This window comes from Neodiprion fabricii, chromosome 2 (assembly GCF_021155785.1).
Source record: "Neodiprion fabricii isolate iyNeoFabr1 chromosome 2, iyNeoFabr1.1, whole genome shotgun sequence".
NCBI classification, from domain to species: Eukaryota; Metazoa; Arthropoda; class Insecta; order Hymenoptera; family Diprionidae; genus Neodiprion; species Neodiprion fabricii.
Window position 1 is genome coordinate 13315181 of NC_060240.1, and position 26844 is coordinate 13342024.

General features: G+C 43.2%; 1 protein-coding gene across 9 annotated transcripts in view; it reads left to right on the forward strand.

Moving 5' to 3' along the window:
* Window positions 1-26844, forward strand: part of LOC124175042 (transcription factor Sox-2) — a 304766-nt gene that overhangs the window by 47196 nt on the left and 230726 nt on the right. For all 9 annotated transcript variants that reach the window (XR_006869067.1, XR_006869069.1, XR_006869068.1 and 6 more), the window contains exon 2: window positions 2312-2376. The gene's annotated coding sequence lies outside the window, so the exon portion shown is untranslated. The remainder of the gene's footprint in view (window positions 1-2311; window positions 2377-26844) is intronic.

Below are 26844 nucleotides of genomic sequence, written 5' to 3' on the forward strand. Positions count from 1 at the left end.
GAAACCTACGAAGCCGTGAAAATTTCATGAGCTGCTTGGTCCTCTGGACGGTTAAAAATCAAGCCAAGGGGTCGAGAGAGCGGAACTTCTGACCCAAGAGCCGAGGCCCCATTGAAGTCTTGTTGAAACCAGGTGCGCCGGATACCTTGCAAGCTGCGATTATCCTTGGGGACCTTCATATTTCAACCCGCCCGTCAATGACGCTGCTACGCGGGGGTGTCAGCGGCAGCAGGTGTCCCAAGATCGTAAAAATATTCTCGAGGGATGGGAAGGAGACCGCCTGCCTTCCTTATTCATCCTGTTACTGCAGAAACGTCACCAGCCGAGACGAGAGTTGAAAATTACACAGGAACCGCCGTCGTTTCGCTAACCGGATTTTGAGACGACTAGTGCAGCTCCCACACAAGTCCAGCGAGAAATTCATCCCTGAACCTTTTCCTTGCAGTCGGAGAAAAACTCGATGCGGGCATTTTTACCGAGACTAAGAAGCGGTGTAGAGTCTTTTCTCAACATGGATTTCGCGACTATCACTCTTATCTTCGCCGGACTCGAGGATGAAAATTTGAAGAATGGCTGAACTCGGACCCGGTCATCACCTCGCGCTGCAGGCGGCTTCTCATTAATAACTGGTGACTCGGCAGTTGTGTACTAAATAAAACGGCTCGGAGCCGTCGCACTTACCTGTGATTCCCTCGATCGCTCATAACCTGACGTGAAAGAGCACCTCCATATTCATCCACACCCTGGAGCCAAATTCCGAAAGCCCCGCGCACATTTTTTTTTTTTTTTCTTTCTCTTCTCGGATTTTTTTTTTTTTTTGTTGTTGGTATACATGCGTATACCTGTATTATACGTGAATTCACAGCTACTACACCTGAAACGGGTGTACAATGGACTGCCATTTATTTCGAAAGCCACACTTCGGATACACCTACGCATCGCACTGATTAGACGCAGGGTTATAATTTCTTCCACTTGCAATCGTACCGCCGTTTCGGTTTTAGGTTAAAATTAGGTTGAGGGCTGCCTGGTTTGAAGTTTGATCCTATTTCTCGTCGATAAGTGTTTGTGACCTAATTAATTTTTCACTTTTGGGTTAGTTTTTCGGAATTACCAATTAACCACTCTACTGCCAGGGTGTCTTAGCGACGTCAAACGCGCTCGTGTCGTAAGTGCCAAAAATCATAAAATGGCGTCATAAAGTAATTCAATGTTTTTAAGTGTCTCAGGTGAATGTTTACTTTTGTAAGTATATGTTGTAAGTATTTTTGAGGCCATGATTCCGATTCTGATCACAAAATGTTATTTTTTCCGCGTATTCATACAGTTTTGAGTCCTCCAAGTTGATGATTTTTTGATTATTTTGTCAAATGGCGTCATATAACAAACTCATCTTCTTTTTCCGGGATAAATTATTCTTTTGAAAAACATTGAATAATAATATTTTTGAGCCCAAATAAGTAATTTTTCTAATATAAGCTGCAGTTATACTATATAATAAGTCATTAACCCGGTAATTCTTGAAATTGCTTATTTGGAATCAAAAGTATTGTTATTCAGTGATTTGCAAAAGAAAAATGGATTCCGAAAAAAGAAAATGATAGTTTGTTCTATGACGCTATTTCAGACAATGATCGAAAATTCGTCAACTTGGAGGGCTCAAAACTGTCTTAATGCGGGGAAAATACAACTTTTTATGTTCACAACACATGTTTTCAAAAATAAGTATTCAACTTAGAAACCCAAAAACATTGAATTACTTTATGACGCTATTCCGTATATTTTTGGCAGTTATGCGATTTTTGGCACGGGTGCGCTTGACGTCGCTATGACACCTTGGCAGTTAAGTGGTTATGCTTCCATTGAAATGTGAAGTAGTTGTACATATGATTTAATTCTTAATGTAAGCTATTCAGCTTGAAACATTTTACAAGTATGTATAATGATCAAATATTTCTAGGCCGCTTTTTCACGCTTTCGAACATTTTAAGAATATTTCCTGGACATGTTCCGAACGCAATGCTTTGAATATTGTTGTATAATATATAGGCATATAATACAATTTCAAAATATTATCCAACAATCCTCCCCCGCTCTTAATTTTATCAGCCCGCAGTCTCCTGAGCTAGCAATAAAGACGCCCGACTGTTGGAGGATAACACGGATAATTTTACGTAATGCCATAGACATAACGATTAATTTTAATGTCTTCTCTCCTACCGACGACGTTCCGGATTCCCATATTGCATCCGCCTTCTAGTGAAAACTGCTTCACCCATTTCCTGACGTGATATTATCTCCATTGTTTCAGGTGGATTATACCCGACTTGTTGCAGCTGCTGGAAACGAAGAAGCCCCTGCAGTATAACAAATTCGGTGAGTCAAATAATTGCCATGCTTAACTACATTCAGTTAAGTCTTTGATATTGATGCTAAGGTTGATTGCAAAAATTCATTGAAAATCATTCTGCAGATTTTGTAATTCTGACAACTGTGGCGAATTGTTTGACGTTCAAGAAACGTGCTTATCAAGAAAAGCGATTCAGGTTACTAAATTACTGCGGGATCTTTCGAAATATTCTTTACGCGAATGATAAATTCCATACCAAGCACACGAAATATTTCCAGTTCTGTTTGATGTAGCACTTCATAGAGAAGAAAATGCAATATGTAATATGAGGTGGATGTGCTTGTGTATTTATTTTGACATGGCTCCCAGAGTAAATAAAAAGGTAAAATCTTGATTGACAGCTGTACACCGAAAGCTAGCCTACTCGGAGAAGTCCTGCCCGGGGTTCTTAATTCCGAAAGGATATGATCCACTTCTTGAATGCAAAAAATATATACCTTCTTCGACGAACCCTGCAGTGCCCGGTCCATGTGTAGGTATATACATATCCCACATTTGTACATACCTACCAAGATTCTTTGTCGCACCGAGAAATGTATATATAAAGGATTATCCGCGCATTGTGTGCGACGCTCATATCGTGGGGCTTTCCTTCTGCTTGCAGAAGAATGTTACTAGGAATATAACAAGCCTATATATATATGATATATAATACCTAGGTCTGAACGTACACAGCAAGTGCGAATAAGTGTCTCAGGCACACGGGGGAAAACGGCGATGGCTTGTAATTCGGACTATCTGGCTGGGATTACCGAGGGCGAAGAAGTCTCGGGGTCGCGAGATAAAGGGTGCGAGGCATGTGTCAAAACTGTTCTACCCGTCATCGGTCCGTTTTGATATATATTCATTGCATCCTATTTTAAATAGCTCTGCGAAACATCGTACACGTGGGGAGTTGTTTCTTTTTTTTTACGATCAAAGCTACGTTTTAGGCATGTACTGCCATTTCTGAAAAGATATCCCTAACCGAATTACGGAGTTCGTGACAACTGCCAAGCCAGATATTTTCAGAAATGGTTGTACAGACGTGAAGTGTAACTTTGGTTGCCTATCTCCTGGCGTTGAATGAGTAGTGTCACAGAAAAGTCCCGGTATATTATTCTGCGTGGATGTACGAGCCGTTGAGACTAAAGGAAAAGACCGTGAATATCGATCCCCTACAGGAATTCGAACCAGAATAACGAGAATGAAGATTTTGTGGATGAGGAGTAATCCGTGAATAGCCAAATTTTGTTGCAATTAAACTGATTTACAGTGTCAGGTTTTTGAAATCTCGATTACGAGTCCAAAAGTACATATATCAATAATCGAAAATTCATTAAAATTTACTGGAGGTAGACTAGAATTCACAAAATTTAAGTGATTGAAACAAGATGATGAAAACAATATTCGACACACCGATGGAGATTAGATGCACATCCGTATATAATCAAATAACACGTAAAATTGGAAAAATATTTCGGTATCGTAATTTTGCAAAGTTTTAAATATTTCAGATACACTGCGCAATGTTCCTCGAATATTGGTGAAAAATTCGATGAAAGTTATAATCTGCAGAGTTTGAGATATTTCAGATACATCGGGAATTGTTTTTGCATTAATATTGCAACTTGAATGGCTATACAGAAATATTGCAATATTATTACTTCAATTTTGCGTACTATGCAGTTCTCTCAGGGAACAGTTATTTGCGCGAATTATTATGGTTGTATAGAGTGAGATTTTCATCTTGGTGTAACTGATGTAATTTAATAAAGAATTTCTACCCCCTTTCCATTGAAAGCTCCGTACAACGCACAGAGCATATTGTGTCCACCGAGGCCGAGTGCGCTTGGTGGCTGTAATGAAGCCGCATGAAAATTATTGCGAATATATAATGAAATTGGCTGAAGTCTCTCACGTCGCGTGGGTGGGTATAAGTAGTTCCGCAGCTGTATGCGTGCAGGTACTCTGTCCCTGTGCGTCAGCGAAGTGGTTATTTTATTTTTTCGCAATTAGGGGAGTCGCCGGGACGCTACGTCGCCCTTTTGCCTGTTATTTAATTGGGATATGCAATTGAATAACACTTCGCAACGCGCTCAAACTTCCACCGGAGAAATAATTGTCATCCAACCCCTTCCAACGTCTGGCTTTGCTATACATATAACCCAAGAATATACCGCTTGCGGCAGCCATCCTGTAACATGCGATGATCGATATTCGTTTCGCGAGATTAATAATATACGTCAAAAGCATTGTACAACTCCGTATTGGGCGTTGAAAAATTCATCGGATCACCCGAAGGCGAAATTCTCTGTCGGGTTCAGGGGTTGAAACTCTTCGGGACAATGAAAAATTCAACCTGTTACGATCAATGAATTTTCACATTTTTTCTCAAATTCTCTTGCCCGTCTCGATTGCGATTCTCTACATACGAGCGTGGCTGAACAATATGGCGTAGAATTAGCAGTCGATGGTTTAAGGTTAACTCGACAAATACCAATGCATAAAAGAATACCTTGCACAGGCTAGGTTAAATGCTTCTGTTTTGTCATATTCAGTTCGTTGGTAGCAAAGAGAAGAAATACTTGCCGATTTGAATACGATTATTTCGAGTTCTATATTTCCTGCCACTATGACAGATCGCCACTTTCCACATATTGTATCCCAACGTTTTTCTTTGTTTGTCAAAACAGATATACAGAAGGTAATGAAACCGAAAAGTTCCCCGAAAAATTCCTCTCCAACCATCATTGGGCATTGACAAAAATCAGAGAAATCGAGAATCCATTAATTATTGGTTGTATAGTGATCGCTTAATTCAGATTCGCAAATTCAGAAATACACGCAATGCAGGTTTTCCGCAGTGTTGAAATTCTGAATGAAACAATAAACGACAAATCACGATGTGAAAATTTCTCATCCCCTCATTATAACTGCCTGCAGGCTGCGGAGTCAATAAATTATGCACAGGGCGCGGTGAAAAGGAATATAGCATTCAAGATAAAAAAAAAAAAAAGTTTACTGGCATTGAAAAAATTGAGTACGCGGATGTACGTATTTCCAGTATCTTTTTTCCTTTAATGCTCATTGTGCGCGCCCACGTGACCGCGTCATAACTTTATCGGCGCGGAAGGGTGCAGCCGCTGGGGACGGAGGCGTGCACCCGGTAAGATTTAATGCGATCTCTCACCCCCGGACGGCCACCCACGCCACCCGCCGACGCAGGAGCATCCTCGCTCCTGAACGTCACCTCGAGGGCCCAATTAGTACCGCCACGAGTGTCATCTCGCTGCGGTTTCTGCATTTGCGCGTGTGACTGACATTTTCCTCGGCGGCGCGGCGAGAGAATCGAGGGAGATGAGGATGAGGATGAGGATGAAGATGAGGAACGAGGATGAGGAAAAGGTTCCGCCGACTGCGGCGACGCCATCCTCGCACCACATTTGTCTCCATTATCCAAATTTCCATATATCATATCTGTGTACGTATATATTTACATATACACACATACATATCATTGTATACTTGTGTATATGACAGATATTTTTCAGTATAATAATTGGGCATTCAAGGCAGTTCGCACTTCCCAATCGGCATTTCAATCATATGTATCGTTACCTTCGGGCTGTGCAGTTAGGAAAGGCAAATGCGAATATAATATGCTACCTAGCACAATAGTTACTCGCCATTGTCGGTTCATGATAAGTGAAGCATTTTCTCTCTGCGACAAAATAGTACCGTTTACGCAATACATTTACGTATCGGTTGCTAATATTTATAGATATTAGACCCTTTCATCACCATGATCCGCTTGATGAATTTTGCAGATGGTATTTTTTGTTTTTAAACACTTTTTTTTACCCCTCCTTATCGATCAAATCGGTTCAAACTTTTGCAAATGACTGAGTTCACGGTATCATGCTTCTGTAAGAGAAATCTAAGAAGTCTATCAATCACTGGGTTTTGTGAAGTGTACAAACCCCATGCAGGAACCAATCGAGCTGTTTTCTTTGGACTGAAAATAATGATATACAACATAGTCTGAACAAAGTCGCGAACATTATGCAAAAGCATTAATCTCGTTCCAATTAATGAGATGCGTACATATACAGCATGAAAAAGACACATACGCGCGTGTATATCAAAGTGAGGTAATTAGTGGAGACGACGCGAATAGACTAATTACCATAATAGCAACAAGACGAACAAAAGGTCACATCTACCGTGACAACATTGCTCGGATCTTCGCCGCGATAAAAAGTACGATGCTCAGACATACGCCATGGCGTTACCGCATGGGTTTGGGGAAAGCTCTCATATACACGTAGGCACGTACGTTTCAAAGTTTTGCGGATCCTGCCCCGGAACCGTTTGTGCAGTTTGCGTACGTGTATTTACCTCTACGTGCGTGGATTATGTACATAGATGGGTCGTTCCGTTTCGTTCAGTTTAATTTTCCTGCAGACGACGTGTGGCCCGGAGATAGGAGTGTAAAAAGTACAAATGCATATCCTCGTCTCTCGGCAAGCAGGTGGCGAGAATCGAAATGCTAATTAACGACACGGAGCTGCTGCAGCAGGAAAAAGAATCCCAGAGTCAAAGTGAACGCGCGATGCGTGCAGTTTCTGCAGCTTCCGCATCTTTCGCGAATATATGTACACGTATAACCTGACTTCCAGCGCCCGGGAGACTTTCCAATTATCGGCGAAAGCAGCGCCGCAGCCTCCCGAGTTCCTTCCTCTCCTCCGACTAAAGAGCCGAGGAGATTCGCCCCTTCCCGCCGCCACTGCCGCCGCCGCCGCCGCCGCCGGATCTTCTCTTCCTTTTAACGAGAGCGAGAGAGAAGTCGAGATTTTGCTTACCCCGTAATTAGTTTGCGTGATGCACGCAAGTGTGCGTTGCACGCCTCGATTCCGCTCCCGGAGTGTTGCAATTCGCACTTATGTCGCTGACGGTGGTCTGAGTAATATCACTTGCACACCGGTTCCCGCCTCTGTGCGCATTTCACGCGAGTGCGTGAGTGCGTGAACGCGTTACACCACGCACCGTGAACACGGCGTCGCGACGCCTGCACGTCAAGCGAGAAGTGTCGACGTTCGCACTCGTAAAAACAGAAACGTGTGCTGCCTGCAGTCCGTGTTTTTATACAAATAATTTGAACGGCGAGAAAAATAGGGGAGGCGGAATAAAGGGTGAAACCTCAACACGGGCGAATAATATTCATACATAAGTACAATATCATTATCATTCGTAAACCTGCATGACAAGTTTTCTATAAGCTATTCTTAGGACATGGAGACACAACATGTCGACAGTGTCGCTTCAGTTGTAGGTGGCGCTACCATAGAGATATTAAAATTCCAACCGTTCTATTACGTAAAAAAAATATCGCTGCCCCATCGTCCCAGTACCTAATCGGCCATTGACTGTCTATAATCTAGTCGAGATGAAATCTCGCAGGCGTTGACGGGCTTCAATGTTAGCAGGATCGCTGCAGAAAGAGGTTACGTGCGGCGGAGGAGGCATGGCGGGTCACACGTGCGGGCGGGAATTTGAATGGGTATGTGCACTGATAATTGGTGGTGTGTATGCCGGCAGCCTCGCAGTTGTCAGGGATTACAGTGGCTAATTACTTTGAAAAATATACAGCGTATACCCACTCGGAGTCTAATATACACGTTAAATCGAAGCTAATTTTCGCGAATATAAGCCATCTTTTCATCGTTTCAAACCCGCCACTCAACTGGGGGGCGGGTTGAGCACGTAAACGGAAAATCCGGCTTACGTGGATCAAACGAATGTCGCTTATTATTATGCGCGTACCCGCCTCGTTTCGCATCTTCTGTGCGATGCTTGTGTTTGCACGTATGCGGAAACCGCTGCACGCACAGCTTGTTATACAACCTTTAAGCATACATTTACGTTTCACATATGCATGGCATGCAAGAAAAGTAACTCGCTATTCACTGACGGTTGGTAAGTACGCTTTGGTGTGCGTTGTGTTTCACGTCCCTGTACACAGGTACATATACGTATGTATAATACACATGCCCGATCCGTTCCCTGCCTTGACTCCATGTTTAGTTATTTTATTTGCAGTCCTGTATCCTGAAACAGGAAGTGCAATTCCAAATATCGAATTCAAAGGATATCGTTGGATTATTAAGTCGATGCGTGGTATTTCTGGCAATCTTGAAACGTATGATATCCGCTAAGTCGCAGAAATGGAATTATTTCCATCGATCGGAAATGCCTAAAACCTTCTGGGAATATTTTATGTGAAACGTTTCAGCGATATTGCTTTTACTTTTCTTTTACTCTTCTAGGACAAAAAACGGTGTAGCTTTCATTGAACGTGGGTACAAAATTACAAGTTGAGATGGTGAATATCGAACAACGCGAAATGAATTTGGTAACCGTAGAAATCGTGTTCAGCAATCCAGCCTCACTTGATGTGGACTAAAGCATGATAGATTTTTTTTTCCAGTGGAAAATAAAACAGCATTGTCACGTCACGTGCTTGTTCTCTCGTTCAGAGTATTACGCGTATGTTTTACTCCCGGGGCTACCCTGTGCTACACCGTAAAATATCGTGTGATGGTGAAAAAGCCCGACGTTACGATAATATCGATATACGGACAGCATACATCAGTTTTATCGATTACACAAACTTTTCACTCCATCTACAGCCCTGAAATAAGCCGCATGACGAGCGAAGGCAACGGGAACGGAATAAAAAAAAAAAAAAAGAGACCGAGAGAGGAAAAGAACAGAGGGGGTGGGTTGAGTTTTCGTGTGCGGAAAGTATTATGAGAGGAGTGGAAGAAGAAGCACTGCGAGTCCCCTTCGCGGCTCGAAAAACTTCCTGGGTGACGGGGAAAGGTGATTAAAATTTTAATTCCTCAACGCGATATTCCAAATGGGCAGTGACCCGCGGTTTCTTCAACAGAGGAACACGGAGGCCACCTACATCACAGTGCTTACAGACCCTGCATACGCTTACTCCCATCTCATTTTCCTCCCCTCTGGCAATTAGCGGAGGAAATTTTCGGAGATCAGGTATATTAGCAGGTTAACGGGTAATATAATTTTTAGTCATTCTTGATTTATTTCAATCACGACAATGAATTCGCTAGCGCTCACCTATGACTTAAAATTTACCGGATGTATTCGGAAATGGAAATGCATACATGATAAGACTTGCACAGATGAACCCGTTCCGCATTAACGCGTTCAATGCATGACCCATGGAGGAATATCATGGTTGTGCGAGTTGTGAGAAAAAAAAAAGAGAAAATTGTTTATAAAAAGGAAAAACCCCGTCATTATCTTTTACCAGCAAGGTAGAATTTCACCGCAATATTTCGCCACAATTCCTTCGCCTCTTTTCAATGCTCGTTATAATAAGCTCGCGCACGCGGGGAAAACGTTCGCGCGTAGTGATGTGTTGCCCTGGCTTGCTTGTATATATTCACACAGTTGGAGGTTGGACGGGGAGTGGAGAGAGATTCGCACGTAAAACTAAAGGAAAGAAAGTAATAAAACCAACAAAAAGCAGAAAAAGAAGAGAAAAAAAGGAAAAAAAAACTAAGAGAGAGAGAGAGAGAAAGAGAAATAAAGAAGGCAGGTGAAAAAAAGAGCAGAGGAAAAGAGAAATGGAAGGTGACGTGAAGAGGCGCGGGAAGCTGCCGCTACCGCTGAGGCGGAGGTGGAAGACGAAGAGGAGGAGGAGGAGGAGGTCGCTATTCATCGCGAATACGAAGACTAGTCGAAGTGCTTCGGCTCGTATCAGATGGCGGCTTCACAACCCGGCAGTCGCATTATCTCGACTCTTCGAGGCTGCACAGGTGATATTTTTCCTTTCGTATGATAGAGGTACCTGTAACGCGACGACGCCATTGCTGCTCAGCCAGCACTTCAAGCCCTGGTTTGAAATTGCCAGCAGTGCGTTGTTGCTAATGCACTGCATCGGAGTACAAAACAACGGTGCATCATGGGGTGACAGACGTGACACGCACGAAAACTCGCAAAAGGCGTTGAAATTTGACTGAAAGGGCGCAGTCATCCGATCCAAGCTACCTTAGAATACCGCGAATTCATGTACTCTAAATATTCATTTGTGGATTTTTATTTTTGCTCGTAGTGTGCTAATGTTGCTATTGATTCAGGATAACAGCCAATATTGAAGAAATATAACCCCCAACGAAACTTTCTAACTTTCGGTTTACATAAATCCCACTTCTGAACCCAATCAGTGTTACGTTGAGATTGAAATTGCAGTTTTATTTCAGTTGAACGAAGATGGAAGTATGTTTTGACTGTGGGATGAACTTGAAATGACGTAGGTTCTTGAAAAAGAATTGAATTCGTGAGGGTATGATGAATTCAGTTTTGATTCAAACAATATTCGCAGGAATAGCTGCACAGATAGGATGAAGATTGAATTTGGTAAATTCGTGAACATATTCCCCCGCGCAGAGAACGAAAGTACTAAAAGAATTGTATTTTTTCACAAATCTTTACGTTTCGCGTACACATGGAATTGCAACTGTCATTTTGCGGTTAGGTTGCAGTCACTCGGTTAAAGAAGAACTAATTAACTACTTGTGCTCACTAATTACTCGAGTAATTACACGAATTACAATATCGCATAATTGCTACAATTAACGTTGCGGTGCCTGAAGAGCGCTTGTGAACAAAATCCTTCGCGTTTTATTTCCGACGTATACTCATACGTGTAGCCCATGTGGAGTGTCCAAAGTTGGGGAAAATTCGTGATTACAGTGAAATTCACTGAAAATATTTCAGAATGCAAAATTCCGTTAAGGAAATAGTCTGCGAATAACATCCCCATCATCAGCTCTTTATTCGCGTAACTTATCTGTCTGTCCTTTGCTTACCTTGAGTACAAATTCTCGTTCGAGACGAAACGTTTGAACATGAATATAACGAAGATATGAAAGACAAAGCAGTGTAATCGAAATAGTCTAGCTGTAGACAATTGTATAGATCATCTTATAAGCTGGTATAACAAAGTCGGGGGTTAAATGGGGACCAGTATAATTCACCCTGGCGAATTACTGCCGAATTAATTCGCTGAATCAAACGGTATTGTGCTATATCGATAATGATTTCCTGGGAATCTTGGCTACAAACTCGGGATCGTCTTTCGCTCCACGTCCTAGGGCTGCGACTTTCCTCGTCTCTCATCGTCTTTCCCTACCTTTCCTTTCCTTTCCCTTCCTTTCCCTTCCTTTCCTTTCCTTGCCTTTCCTTTCCTTGTGAAGCGCCAGGGTTTTCTGGGGCATGTTGAGAGAAGGAGAGCGAAACGAGGCAAGGGTGAGAGCGATGCCGGGGGTTGAGGCGCTGAGGCCAAGCCCAAAGGGGTTTACGAACACAATAGTTTGAAATATTCGAGCCTTGGCAAGAAGTTACCCTTGCGCTGGTAATTAACGAGTTAAAGTTTGGCGTCGCGACGCTCTCTCCGCAGCCATAAGACTCTCTAGCATCCATTAGTCGAGTGCCCACCTCCGACCGGGGCTTGTATTGACCGCGGAGGAAACCCTTTCCAAGATTTCAAACCCAAAATATATTCTCCTCAGTCGCAGTGGTATGCCTCTTGTATTATTACACGTCGTTTCCATCTCACTCTGCTTTTATACAATGGCGGAAGACTTCCTCTTTCAAAGAACTACCAAAATTAGTGTTGACTTGTTTTAACTGATCGGTATATTGTTTGATCAAATATAGAGGAATCGCAAAGTTTCATCTTGCAAGTAGACAATCTTGAGATGCGTCGACTTGGAAGAAAATACAAGCCAAAAGTACACTGATTACTTCGATAGTATTTGCAAAATGTTGCAAAATGATGACGAAAACCAAATATAACGATCTTGTTAAATCAGATGAAAGATTGCTAATGCACTGTGAAATTTGTCCGAGAGAATATAGCGAGAGTTTTTGTTTTAAAAGTAACGTTTTGTAGTTGACGGAGGCATCCGAGCGAATCATCAGAAATGGTATTAAACTCGAGAAAAACTCGAACAGTTGGGGGGGAGTTGGAGGCGGAAGGACTGAGCAAACTGGAGGGTGAAGTAAAAATGTTGCGGTGGTAGCTGGTAATAATCGTCAGATGGACTGGAAGTAACGAGTCGAAAATCTTGGAGGGTTTATTGTTTGTTCCCCGAGGGTATCCCACCTTAAAATTCCAATCGTTTTTCGTTTGTTTCCCCGGTGATCGATTTTGCATAAGAATGCGAATTTGCTCACTTATTCATACCCAATATTCTTCGTACTAGTAAAAGGTCTGTGGATATTTCTTGTGACGTCTTAATCTCGGTGTATCCAGCTAATTTAGCTCGGCCAATCACTGCAGGTATCATTCTTTTGTTCGACGAGCCCCAAGGCACTCTCAACTACAGTCTCGATGCGACGCGGTGGTTCTAGGTCCTTAAGATGAATTGATAAAGTTAGCTGGTGTTATACAAACTGGTCTTCGCAAGCCGCGGGAGACTAAGAGGGAGTCACCACGGTTGCCAAGATACAACGAAGAGACTTTGGATTCCATTTCAACGGGAGCCTGATGCGCTTGGCTCTCTCTGGTGTTCAGGAATTCACTCTAATCATTTTCAAGCGAATCGAAATCAATCATTACTTTGCATAAACTACGCTCTATGGGTTCCGAAAGATTCTCCTAAGCTTATACACTTCTTCGCATCATTCCATCACCATATCAGTCACTCTAGTTAAGGATGTTTCAACAGAAGCTTGTTTCCACGAGAAGCTTGTTTCCATTAGTGATTGTTTATGAAACACCTTATACAAAATTTCTTTAGTTTCTTCCTACCGGATTCAAATTAAGGAAATGTAATCTCATCAGCGATGTCATGTCTTCGAACAAGTGTCGATAAGAACTTGCCGGTGACTTTAACATTTAGCGCTAATTTAGGTGCACAAACCAATGCATCGAAAACAACGGACTGGTGGGAACGGCAACTAAAGGTAATCAGTAGTTTCAGTAATAAGATAGCATCAATTGTGTGAATGGTCAATCAGGTTATCTAACTCTAAGCGGAATGCGATATGGGAATCAGAGAAGATCGTACAAAGAAAGAGAAAGGACAAAATGATGCTGGCTAGAAGCTCGTGGTGGAAGAATGACACTTGGAGAAAGAAGACTAAAGGTACGCGCTAAGTGAGAACTCAGCACGGATGGTCAATGATTCGATAAATTTCAACAAAAGGATTCGATGGCCTGGCACAAAAGAGCACCGCGGTATCGCATTTGTGTACCGAGCCTAGCGAGTACCGATGAGCCAGAGCAATTGAATATTATAAAGACGTCAATAGTGTCACCGAAACTCAAAGATGACCTTACGAACTCCGGTTGAGGTTATCTTCATATCTGGAGTGTCTGTGTAGCCGTTTCGAGAGAAACACTTTGTCGTACCATATAATCTCGATCTATGCCACAGAGCCGTATTAACCGATCCTGCTTCACGCGTATCGAAGTGATTCGAATCCTTTCCGGCGGATGATTAACGCCGATATTCAAACCCAGAAATCGTGGTACCTACAGTTTGTCAATATCATGCAATATTTTCATATTTTATGTTTACAACTGTAGAGTGAGAAAGAGATACGGTGCATGCATGGTTTTGCAAGGGCCTCCACTATGATTTATCGTTCGACTTGCCCACGATATGACAGTTTTCACCGTTTTTACGATCACAATGACATTTCTAACGTCTAATACCTTGACATTATCAATTTTAACCATAATTTTCTTTCGTAGTGACATGCATCATCACGTGATGCATAAAGTATAATATCATATCTAAAGTACTCGATACATGCCTGTCGTTATTTTGATATCGCCGACATCGGCACAAGACACTCCTTGGCCAGACCACACGACGTTCCCCGTGTGTTTCTGTGCGTGCGTGTGTGTGTGTGTGTGTATATTCCGTTCGGTATTATCCAGACTATACGCCGCTATCTGATGACCCGCCCGAGGGCTGCGTCTGACAGCGACCGGGGGAACGGGGACTTCTAGGAGAAGGCTCAACAAGGCGAGTGGTGTGGGTGTGGCTGTGCTGCGGGCAGTCTTCGCGTTATGCACTTAAATATGTACGGAGGTAATACCCTCGAGTGGAGTACGAGAAGGTGCCAGACGTGGTTTCGTCTAGTGTGTGATACCGACAGCTTGTTTACCGCCCGGATTTCTCGAGTACGTATATCTTCGACGGCTGCCGGTGCCGCGTACCGTATCAACAACGAGAATCGCGCGATATGGAACGATCCCAAACTGTTTCAGGTGAGCAACCTCTCTGATCAGATTATTCGCATGTTTCAGAAGATATCGGACACATCTCTGATTCACTGACGGAACTCGCCGAATCGTGGCTCACACTTTTTTATTCTGACGAGTAAACGGGATCTCATCAAACTCTGGGAAACGTTAGCGATACAGACGGAATTATTTAAACACTAGGTAGTTATAGCGGTTTTTAATTTGCTTTTAGGTTACGACACGCTATTGCTGAGTCAATTTTTCGAATTCTTTCTAGCGACCACAGAAGCGCGATAGAGCCAACACCGACATTCCCAAATTTTGTGGCGGTTTTATCGACTACGTGTCATCCATTAACCACGTTACCAGTTTTGAGCTTTTTTTGACCTCCCCTTCCCCCAACCAGCCCCTAAACGGGTAACCTCGTTTATGTCTGACCCCGTATCAGCAGAAGAAAAAAAAGTGAAAAGCGATTTGGTTAGTCTGTCGATAAAACAGAAAGGTCCTTCCATTGGTAATGCTGATCGATGTGACGTGAAGACAAGCGGCGAAGGATTCTCGACTCCCGTTTCAATTGGGTTTCTCCCAGGGTCCTAGTAAATTCCTTTTCCGGTGCCTGCGACATTCTCCTTGGGAATAGCTCCAGTCTGGGGAAGAATTCTCGACGTAAGGAGTGGCGCAATCTTTGAAGTACCGCTACAGGAACGGAGAAGCGGGTCTCAATGTCGATTCACCGATTTATCGAACCGTCGATATTCTGTATGGATCCGCTCGTTTACCATTACCATTCCATCCTTGAAATTCACAATGCGAGCGTCGGAATATCGGGGTGAAAGTAAGAGTTTGACTTTTCGACGTTATGTTCCTGATCGTCAGCTGACTGTCAATCGGTTCTAACTTTGCAATTTCCAGGTGTCGAATCATAAAACTCTCTGACGCTAACATATGTTTACTGACAACCTAGAGGCTTTCCAAGTGACTCGTTATTGGGAAACACAAGATATCTAGAAATGCCCGGAAATTCCATACTGTCGTCGACTGTAAAAAGATGGCGGTAAACCTTATTGAATTTAGAAAAGCAATTTCTCACGCCAGATATCGGGAATATGGTAAGAAAAACAAAACATACAAAAAGATAACAAAAAAAAAAAAAAAAATTACAAAAAAAAACGAAAAAACAGGAAAAGAAAGCGGCGTCGTGAAAAAATGTGAAAGAAAAAAACGTCTCTCGGCAATTTCTCGCCCCTTTTGGCACGTGGTCGCGATAAAGTTCTCTCTCGCTCTCGCCTCCTTCTTTTCTACCATCTTCCTCTCTCTCTCTCGAACAACCGTGCGCTGTCATCGTGTAGGAATACGATATACGTACCACTATATATGCAGGGTACGAAGTGCCGCGAAAGGGGCGTCGGTCTATCAGCATATTTCAAAGATAAGCTCGCCCTTCCCTCAGCGAGCTTCGCCGTATCCCGCTGCACCGTAGGTTTACAGCGCCTCCCGCGGAACCATCAGCCATAATAACAATCCGATATGATTACGCCATAATCGTAAGTCGTAAGGTGAACGCGAGTGCGATAGAGAGAGGGAGAACGATGGGAAGATAGCTGAGACCGAGGGAAAGGGAAAGGGAATGGGGACGGCGACGTCGTCGGGAAAATTACACCAAGGAATTGAGATACCGTGTTTACGTCTTCTAAAGTGCGCCGCTGCGTCTAAACAAAATTAAACACCCCGTCGTCGCTTCAGGATCCAGATCAGCCCTTCGGCTCAGGGTGAAGCGAAGGAAATATTTTCGTCAGGTTAAGGGACTGCGAAGGAAATCTCCGTCACCACATCCTCCAAGAAAAAAAAAATCATCTTCTAGACACAGGGCATCACTGGATAGCGGAACGATGTCGCGATCAGACATTAGACTACCAAATAAGTGCAGTTGGACCGAGGGCAGGGGTGAAATGCGAAGAAGCCGACGGGGTGCCGACGAGAGAGCGGAAACCCCGACAGACGAACCCCGTCGCGGGTTCGTTCCGAGCCTTTCGGTCACCCCAGTGACACCCGCATACCGCCGCCCCCAAGGGATGCAATCAGAACGTTTCAATCAACAGTCTCTGGGGCGGTTCGCAGGAGGTGGGATGGAGGCGGAGGTTCGGGGACCGCGATTACTCTGATAACCAACAGGCATTAAGCCGCGGACGGGCGCCGAGGGCGGAAACCCCTTTCTGTGCTTTGTCCTCGAGTGGTTTTAAGGCGGTGAGTCACGGCCATCGAGTTTAAAGTATGGGATGCCAGATCCAAGATTACACGCTTCGAGCACCCGGCATATTAAACCCAAGAGTATATGCGATAAACGGGGCACGTTTCTTGTTCACGGTCCAGCCGACTCTGAAATTATTGAGAAGGTACAACGCGGCGGTTGTACGCCACCCTTGAACTACAGACAACAATAAGGTATATTTGTATATTAGTGTTTTCAAGGAGAAATCTTGTCATCATCAACCGAAAAACTGTCTTATTCGTTGCGCAAGTTTAACCGTAACGTTTCAGTTTTAACTTGACAATATTTGTGATATTTCTACAGTACAAATTCATGCTCAATTATCTTTTGATCAATCGCATATTCCCGCACAGCGTACAGTGTGGGTGAAATGGTACGAGAATGAAAGTTAGTTAGCAGAGAGAGAGAGAGATAGAGGTAAAGAGAGAGAAAAACTAGTTTATTTTCGTATTTGATGACTAAATAATACAAGCATTATTGCTGATTGTGAGCCGGGAAAATTTCTAAATGATCCATCTGCCGCAGGATGCGATAGAAATATATAATATGTATGACAAAGGGTCGGTAAATTTCGTGACCGTTTTCGGTGAAAATCCTCGTGTTCTAGTCAGTGAATATTTGTGAAAACGCAGAGCAATTATTCCAACAATTCCCGTACCGTTCTTCAATCGGGGAAATATAGTTCCCCAGTTGAAGTACATGCTGCTGCTGCTGCTGCTGCTGCAGAGTGTTCCCCTGACTCGAAGCTCGATTTCCATGTGCGACGTAATCCACGTGGACCTGAATGAATGCCAAACGAATGGGGCGTGGCTGTATGGTGAAAAGTTAATCACGGTTTGCCGTGTTGGCGATGGCAGGGAACGGAGGGGCCATGCAGGGTCCCAGAATCCCTTGATTACATGGGCGTCCCGGACTTCGCGACTCCCGGTGACCGTCGAGCCCGGCCATATGGTCGTGTTTGGGTCGCTCGTGCCCCGCGAAACCGTTGAAAAACAATCACCTACGTTCGCCGTGAAAGTAGTCGACGTCAATTGTCGAAACCTGCCGCCTAAATTATCATTGTTTGTCCTTTATCCCCCCCTTGTAGCCCGAGTATCAGGTTTCACAAAAAAAAATAAATAAACAAATAAAACACCCAGTTATGGTTGTCGCAGCAGCGACGCGATGCAGGTTTTCCCCTTGTGCCGTGGTTCCACCTTCGAGACATCCATTAAACGCCGGTCCTCTTCGGCTCCTCCTTGACTCCTTTCTCGAAACGGTCTCACCCCTCATACTGCTCCTCTTTTCACCCCCGACTCTTCCGCGGAAATAGGTAATCTTACACGAGGACCGCGCAGCACTGGCACGATCCGCGGGGCCGACAGTCAATCACTGTAATGGCTGGATGCCTGCGTCATCTGTGTTCCACTAGCCTCGAACGACAACCGTACTGTCGCCGATTCGACCAGTCCGTGTAGAGGCGAGTATCTCAATCTGGTAGAACGGTTGGAAAACCATTTTCCGTTGCGTTGGAAGACTGTCAGATCCGAAATGTAGTCGCAAAGCTCCAAGCGAGGCTCGTTTGGTCTCTCGTTCTCCACACTCGAACAAACTGGAACAGATATTCGAGTTTCGGGGGTTAGGTTGGGTTGACTGGTTGGCTGGATAGCATGGGATGTGTGCTCTCACGGATGCCCTGCGTCTCCATTCTCCGGCCCGCTGAGGAGGACGCTGCCGCTGCTGCTTCCTCCTCTTCTTGATGAAATGGCGCCGCTCGACGACCCGCACAGATACCCCGGGGATTCCAATTGTCTAGGATTGTCTTGTACTTTTCAATAACCAAGATTGGATCGGGGACCTATCGAGATATTGTTATACACTTCTTCGCCCTTCGGTGGAACCCCGAATTTTTCCAATTAGGACTTCTCCTCATCGGCACATCCCGAAAAGTGGAACTAGACTAGTATAAATCATCGCATCTTGCTGACCAAGTGAAAACACATGATGTTTTACGTAAAGTTCGATCAAAAGTCTGGCCTAGCACTAAATAATTTCAACGCTAACGTTCGATTATATATAATTGCAAAAGCGATAACAGTTTAAAATTCCTCAGGAGTACAGTCACGGGGTAATCATTGATTGAAATGCAGAACTCCAATACCATTATCTGCATCTGTACCTACAAACACATAATTGAGTATGCCTAATTGATCACCCTGCAAAGTATAAGGTATACACGGGATGTGTATACATAAATTGGTACAAAACAAATTGTAAAGTAATTGCATAGCGTTAGTGGTTCAACGCTCAGGGCACTCTGTCAGTTACTTCCACTTCACCGATTCTCAACGACTTTACTTTGATTCGCCCTTACCCCAAGCCCTTCGCCCTTTCGCACTCTTTTCATCCCTCCGCCTCGTCCTTCTCCTCTCTCCTTCAATTCGAGGCGGTACCACCCATTGGGTGTTCAGTTTGCTATACCCACTTTGCTCTCCATCTGCGTTACGTCGAGCTAATTCGTTGAGATGTACCGTTTCGCGGTGGTTTATTATCTTCTGCCGAGTACGGTGGTTCGTCCAAGTTTGCGAATCAGTGAGATGTCCGGCCGTTGTTTTCAACGAGGTGAATGCCTACAGTGAAAAATATAACAGGGCTTCAAAGATATCCTGCAGTGTGTGACCCAGTCAACACTTCGATGTTCTGTTCTTTTCAATGAACATAGTGTGAATTAGGCGTCTGGGAAATTGTAATCCAATCGTGTTCGAGATCCTCTGGCGATTCAGCGATTCTGCTCTATTTTACCGCATCGAACTGAAGATATCGAAGCGGACCTGAGAGCATTTCAATTCCACAGTCGTACGTTGTGGAAATTTCTCTGAACTCGGTGAGTGGATTTGAGACAAGATGTCTTCCAGCTCGAGAGCAGAATGCCGATAAGGGTGTTCCCGGAGGTCGCGGAGTGCTTTGGAGTGCCTTCGAGGCGAAGCGGACAATGTCCGGTTAATGGCTACCCTAGTGCCGGTTCTATACGTGTCGCAGCCGTCTCCGTTGAAAGCTAATATATGTTCCTGATAACACCTCGATCGCCTCAAGCCACTGTTGGAGCTATCCGATGCACTAACTTTTCTCTCGGTGCTCCGGTAAATTTTTCACAAAATTAAGGTGTCCCACACAGCACGCTTATTGCAGAAAGATTGCCAGAATATTTCCGTATTTCGGTTGCACGCAGTGTTGGAGGAATATTGCACAAACACACGCGTCATATTTCGGAAATATTGCAAATTTTTCAAAGTTAGATTGCTGCAATGGCTTTGCAAAGTTACATAAACATTGCGCCATTCGCTTGACATATTGTAAGCTTTGCATATTTATGATCATTCCCGTGTTTTTGTATCGTTGCAGAAATGATGCAGAATATTTCTCGGGTATTTCAAACTTTACAGTAATCCGATGCTGCGATGTTTTTGCAATTGTTGAATCTTGCAAAGTTTGGTTGATGTAATATTTTAAGCCTTGCAAAGTTTCACTAGTGCAATATTTCTGACTGACTCATTAACGGAGAAAGATTGTTACACACTATACATGCTCACTTAGTTGTGAAATTCCGACATTTCAACAAGTGTGAATTTTCTATGGATGTACAATCTAACTCGTTTTCCATACACTTTGTCCCGGTGCCAAAACGGTTTTCTCAAGCATTGCGAAGGGTTCGCGGAGCGTAGAAACACGCGCCGACGAGCCAAACAAGATATATATTTGTTGTGTCAACAATTTAGCCCGGGGCTCTTGACTTAATGTGGCGGGCGCCCTCAGTTTTAAGTCACCCCCGCCGTCGGCCCAGACGGCTATGTCGCAGGGGTCGTAGGGTCGTCCGGGGGGTGGCTAATGAAATATCCGTGCCGCTTTAACCGAGTTACAGACCCCGACGAGGTTGGGACCCTCCTTCCCACCGCCTCGACGAACCCGAGTAAACATATTGTCGAGGAATCTGCGATGCCTGATTTCATTTGTCCCTGCGATTTTTATACGCGCCGCAAGTGCCGTTCTATGGACCAAGTCGGATCCCCCTATCAATCGGTCGCGGGCAATACCTCTGTTACTAATTCTGCAATCAGTTTATTGTGCCTTTCGCCTCATAAGATGTATGCACAATGTCACATCTTGGGTGATTCTTCACTGTCAGCAGTATGTTGGATACCTTGCGTTACTTGTTTTATACTAAAGTATGAAGTACGATATATCTTTGCATAATATAAGAATAAGTTCACGAATTGTTACGGATGCTGTTGAGGGTGCTGGATAAGGTGTATTAGGTACAAATGTAACGTGAGGATGAAGTTGATGACGTTATTGCAACGATTCATTTTTAGGAAAAATCGTTGTTTTGCACTTTTAGGAATGTATGAAATTTAGTAAAACATGACAAACAAAACAGACTCTTATTTTGAGAAGTCGACTCATTCAAAGTCATTCAAAAATTGCGCAATAATGATTATTTCCCGCTGTTTCGTTAAGTTAACGTTATTAACGTTAGCCTTATGGAATAATGTAATGCTATCTTGAAAAAATATCAAAATCAACTGAGATTGCGCGCCGAAGAAGTTTCAGTGATTATTGTGCCATCATGCGATTAGCGGTGGTAGTTCTGCCTCCGTCTGTACCAAATCAAGCAGCCTCGCACCTCTTGCGATGGCTCCCACGCTCTTCTTCTCTCTGAGGGGTCCTCGCCGTGTCTGAAGCTGGGGATTACGCTGCGGTCGGGATACGTCGCTTGCAAGCTACATTACCTCGGCCTATATCATCCGATAGGGACTTACTTAGCGGCCCTAAGTACACACGCTCGAGTACCGCGCACGCATACTTTCGGCTAAGACGATTTCGCAGTAGCTAACGGTTGGAATGACGAGTTGATCGGTAGATTTCGGTTACTTCTTTTTGTGATCTAATCCTATATACATGTGTAAAAATTCATTTACTATACACGTTTCACATACACCTTGAAAGAAAATATTTGCGATCATTTTTGAGTTTAGTTACCATCACTCGGTTGGATGGTAATAAGTAATGACGTCTTAACCAACTTTTAAAGAAAAATCGAGTTATTATGATGAATGTATCCAGTGAATGATACTCGAGTATATTTTATTCAATTTTCCCGCTACATCGATACTCGCGCCATCTCTTGGACGATTGTCGTAATTGCCTACAGCGTAACTTGGATATCGTATTTCGCAATAACTACGTATATACTATACGTATAGCTTTCATGTTTAAATCCAGTGAATATTTTGAAAAATACCAAAGGATTCAAAGTTTCATAGTTTTTATTGACATAATTATAAGTTAACATCCTGATAAGTTAGATCTTACCTAACTATATCTAAACTTAAATAGTCCCGTAATAAAAAAATACATCTTGGTCTCAGTTTCGCTGTTGACGTATATATTTCCAAATATCAAAGTCCACGTATCTCAAAATCCAAACAGTGCTCAACAGCCATATTCTATACACAATTCTAAACAAAAACACTTCGATACAATTTCATTTGATGCAGAAATAAATAAATCACTTTATTTGTAATAAAAAAAATTTTGATAATGATTCATTTTATTATTGCTGATAAGCGATAGTCAGTCCGTATTTTTTAATTAAAATAGCAAATTTGTTTTTTGTTGGTTAAGACATCATTTCATTCAATTCAAGTTCATTACGCAAAAACGTATTAACTATTTTTATAGTTCGTCATTTATATTTTTTCGCATTTTGTCATGTTGTGCATTTCATTATAGAAAAAAATTGCATATAAAAGATAAAATTTTCGGTTTCAGTTAAGTTTATTGTTGTGGAAGACAAAAATCAATGAAAAAATATGTCGGTCAGAATCTCGAATTTTTATTTTTATCGCTCAAGATGTTATTGCTTAATACCATCCAGTTATCCTTTACGCAATGTCAAAGTATGTAGATAAAAAAATTTGTTGATCTTTCGCTAGGTTTCCGGGTTTTCATTAGTCAGTCCGCAGCATATAACGGCGAGGCTTGTATTTGTGTCCGAAAACTGGCTGTAATCCTTTCGGAATGCTTCGTGTTAATACTATCTAATACTACCCCACGCGTACTGCATTAAATTTAAATAAAAATGCCCGACTGCCATGTTCACAACAGTGCCTATAAATCAGGGCGAGGGGGAGCCGGAATGACCGGCCGAATGACCGGCTCCTGGTATAATGCGCGATATTTATGCTCCCGCGGGTACAGTCCGCACCTCCCTAACCTGACCTAACTTATCGTCGAAAACTTGTACCGTTGTTATACTCGCGGAAATTGGTACAGAGCATGTTTAACGAGTAAAAATTATGCCGTCGAAAGAGTTATTCGGTTCCGGAGATTAGCAGTGTTGCAAAAACATTATAACAACTCAACTCTACAACTCCTGAAATATTTTAGATCACAATATTTTTGCAACATTGTAGCTGCAATTGCAACGTGAAAATATTGAGGCAAAATTTCTGCATCATTACAGCTACAATTGGAATGAGGAAATATTGAAAGAATATTTTTGCAACATTGTAACTGCAATTGCAACGTGAAAATATTGAGGCAACATTTCTGCATCATTGCAGCTACAATTGGAATGTGGAAATATTGAAAGGATATTTTTGCAACATTGTAGCTGCAATTGCAACGTGAAAACATTGAGGCAACATTTCTGCATCATTACAGCTACAATTGGAATATGGAAATAATGAGACGATATTTCTGCAACATTGCATCCGCATTTGCAATGTGGAGATATTGAGGCAATATTTCGACAACATTGTGCAATATTTCTGCAGCATTGCAACTGCAATAGCGATGCTTAAATATTGTAGCGATATTTCTGTTACCTATGTAGCAAAAATATTGCAGAACGTAATATGCAATATTTGAAATATTTTAGACAAATTGGGCGATGTTTCAGTAATGTTGTCAAAAAGATAATTTAATTCGAACGTTCTCAGAGAAATTAACGGATCTTTATATAGAACATAGTCCGTCTGTTTTTTTTTCTGTTAACTTAACAGTTCTTCCAGTTTCATCGTAAAAGACCGTCCTCGATATTTTTTATCTCATTTTCTTCCTTTCGAGGTTATAATGTCACCCTTGACACGAAATCAGGATCCCTTAGTAGCCGTGGATGCAGAGTCGGTGCTACCGTGGGTATAACAGCAGTCTTCCGCCTCGACAGGACAACCGCTTATAATCTATGCAGGGTGCGGCCCAGTTATGGGGCCCGCAGTAATGAGGCTGCGTGGCGACGGGATAAATCACTCCTTCGTACTCCTACCGGAGGATGATAGTAATCCGGTGTTCCTCGCCTGCAGCCACGATGCGTTCTCGGGGTGCCATGAAATTATCCCGAAACGGCACGCTCGTTTGCGTTGGCTGTCCTGCGTGTCGTTTGAATTCGGCCGTTTCGTATCGTTTACCTTTTTCTTCTGCGGGAAGGATCTTCTTGATAAAATGGCACGTCTTTCAAGATGACCAAGCCTAGACCTTGGCCTTTATTCCAAGCATCGCCCGTATTCCAGTAGTGGAAAAGCTACTTTCCTCCAAACGTCTCGCCGGAAAGCCTTGGATCAGACGTCCGTGTCGCGTGGGCGTTGAGGAGGGTAAATTTACTGGTAACGTCCCGGTAGTTACTGCCATACCATTGCCACACATTGTGTCAAACTACTTAACGAACTGTGCACACGTCGTGCCTACCGATGGTGCGTTCGGAACATCTTCTCTTGCGGCTGGAGAATCAGGCTTCGCAATGCGGCGCCCTGGATGCGTGGGCAACAACCGGCTGGCTGTCACCCGATGCACCCTGAGTAATCCTATTAACACGTGCCGCTATTGTAAAATCCTTCCGTTTAGAGATTTAAATATTTTGATCCAGTCTGACACCGAATCCTGTTTATTCTTAAGCCTTCTACCTCCTCGACTCTCGAGACACAAGAGACCCTGAACGGCGATTGTGACGAGCGATTTATCTCGCATCACCATTTTTTGCAAACTATCGTAAAGCGTTTTACCTCAAGTGTGCAATCCAACATGCGAGCGGCTTGCATCGTTTGAAAAAGTTCGCAGTGTGTCTTTAATAAATCTAGCAGATGAATGAACTTTGATAAATGGAGGAAACATACATTTTTGGCTCATTGTCATTTAAAGCATATCGATCTTTTGAGTTCTGCAGAGGCTATGAATCGACACTGAAATAAGCGCGTTTCAATATTGTAGGTATTCGCAATATTCCACGAGACTGTTTTAGTATATACATTGCGTAATATTTCTGCAATATTGGATGTTACGCGGGGTAGATTTATATCTGAATTCCTTGATCGTTGCAGGTTAAAAAATAATCTGAAAGAACGAGTAATGGGTTCGCCGAGAAGAAATGCGATGACAAAGACCAAGCGATGAGGTTTAAATAGTAACATCTTTCCACTTCATTTCCAGGGTCTCGTTTCACGAAGGACCGAAGGGCGTAGAGCGAGGCGCAGCGGCCCATTTTTGCCCCCATAATTCTCGTTTATTGGGCAATTAACATTCCCCCTCAGTAGCTTCGCGCCTCCCTCTTTCCTTTCGCCTTATTCTCGCAAGGAACTGAGATAAGTCTAATTTCATTATTTTTTTTCCCTTGTTTATTTATTTCTTGTTTTTATTATTATTATTATTATTATGATTTTTTCGTCGTCCCCGTGCGTAGGCCTTACAGACCTGAACCAAGGTGAGATACTTCGAAATAATGAGCGTCATGGGTGTGACACCGGATAAACTGTATTTATGCCTCTTGCCCACCTCGCTTTGCCGCGCTTTCGTCCAAGCTTTTACTTTCTCATTTATTTTTCTCATTTCTTTTTGTATTTTTTCTTCTTTTACTCTCGGTATCGTAAAGTTTTTTCACCTATAGACGCTGGGCCTTGACCGATATACTTTAACACTAACTGTTACCACATTTTATTCAAAAGAACATGCTGAATTGCAGCGTTTGCGAAAACGACTTGGTCCGCGGTCGATGAATAATTTTACAAAACGGGCTTAAGCTCACGGAGTGCAGAAACTTTAAAGTATGGAGAAAAATAGAAGAATTTATATTTGTTAAGGGAAGGCGGTAAGAATGGGATAATGTGAGAATATGAAAAATAAAGGAAGAATTCTGGCAGAAAGGAGTAAGAAGTGAAAAAAACTGACTGACTACACGGGCGGGTAAATACCAACGTAGGAACTTCATAATTCGCATTGTAGCGAAAGAGCGAAGAATGTGGCGCCGGCAACAAAGTGCACTGTACACGTGTATATACATATAATATACCTACAATATGTATTCCTTGCCGCCGAGTCGGGTGTTTGTAGCCCGTTTTGCACTTTTTTCACCTAACTATGCACCCTGCCATGCACCGGCGGAGCGTTTGTCGAAGCGAAAGGGAGCATTGAAAACTCATGCCAGCTGAAAATAATATCCCCGCTAGTGTCCCAGGTATGGGACACGATGTAAATGGGGCCTCGCGTGCCCCGCACCTCGAGAGTGTCGAAGTGTCGTCGACGCTCTGGAGGGAAGAGTGGAAAGAGCTGTCGAGGGCTGCGGACAGGCGCGAGAAGGCGTGTTAAACGCGGCTGCCGTGTCGTCTGTATGCAGCCTGCCAATTGTTGGCCGTTAACAATCCCGGAGTTTGTTATTTTCTCCAATTAAAACATTCCCAGTTCATGCTTCGCTCGACTCGACGAGCGTGTTGATCCCGTCCCGCTGCACCACCTGCTGTTGGAATCGGTTGTGCGAATGAAACTGCGTTCGTTGTACAATCGTCTCGGTGGTGGGAAAAATATTCATGATTTTTCATTCGAAAGGAACTCCGATCATCCCCGACATCATCTTGATTACCTACT